General features: G+C 34.8%; 1 long non-coding RNA gene across 1 annotated transcript in view; it reads left to right on the forward strand.

Moving 5' to 3' along the window:
• Nucleotides 1-829, forward strand: part of LOC138044842 (uncharacterized) — a 3,765-nt gene extending 2,936 nt beyond the window's left edge. The window contains exon 3 of the long non-coding RNA XR_011131514.1: nucleotides 1-829. This exon is cut by the window's left edge and continues 100 nt beyond it. This is a non-coding gene — a long non-coding RNA (uncharacterized lncRNA).
• Nucleotides 830-1,076: the final 247 nt, after the last annotated feature.

The raw sequence follows: 1,076 nt of genomic DNA on the forward strand, positions 1-1,076 counted from the left end.
GTCTTATTTTCGGAAGTGCTGCTCCTGGACCATACATCTTACTATAAAGTCTAGCTTTTGTTAATTCGTAGTCTGTGCATGATACTTCTTCTCCTCGACTGTTAGTAAACCTGAACATTTGCTTAATTTCCTTATTTGTGTATTGCTGTGCCACACAGCTCAACAGTTCAACCCATTTGGGACTTCCAGGCCTCTCTGTGGAGTAGCTGAGAGCTAAGCCCTCCATGATGTTAGCATTTGCATTCACTTTTTCCTGAATGGAATTTGAAAGAAGTGAAGACAATGGCTTGCTCCTTTTACTTTTTACTTCTAGTAAGAAACACCTCCTGGAGAGTGAGGTCCGCATGTTTACAATCATGTTTCCAAAACATTGCTAAAGCCAGTATCTGTGCGAAGTACTGATAGAGGTGAAAAATATTGTGATCTTATTTTTTTATTATCAAAGGTAAAGGAAAAATGTCCTGACGTTGAATTAGTCAGTAATAATTACTGACTCTGATCTGATTATTAGAACGCAAAAAGAGTACTCTTTATAGCCTGGATTATTTTTCTATTTTAGGGAATAATGCATACAAGTACAAACTCACATATAAGAACCTAGTACAGGCTGAAATTTGGCATTTTAAAAATACCCAAAAATACAAGAACCTGCTGAGCCTGGCAAAGAGGTCCTGTTATAGACCTAATCGGCTAACTCAATGTTGTACCCAATTCAAACCCTTTGGGAATAAAACGTTTTGTTTCAGTTATTTCCATATCATTTAAATATGAATGGTACATAATGCAAATACAATACTCAAAGAATCTTAATCTCAGGAGATTTGAATTGGGTACAACATTGAGTTAGCCGATTAGGTCTATTGTGTATATGTTTTCTTTGATTGGCATTTTATTGGATCTTCTCTAGAAATATGTTTTCCATAAAGCTACAGTGCAATACTGTCTACATATCTTATGAATAAAAATTAATATAGAAATTTATTGTTGTTCCTCTGAGAAATAAGAACCTATTAAGAAACTCTTGTAATCAGCCTGAATTATGAAAAAATAGCCTAAAATATTAGAACCTGCTCAGC

Source organism: Montipora capricornis, chromosome 4 (assembly GCF_036669925.1).
Source record: "Montipora capricornis isolate CH-2021 chromosome 4, ASM3666992v2, whole genome shotgun sequence".
Taxonomy (NCBI): domain Eukaryota; kingdom Metazoa; phylum Cnidaria; class Anthozoa; order Scleractinia; family Acroporidae; genus Montipora; species Montipora capricornis.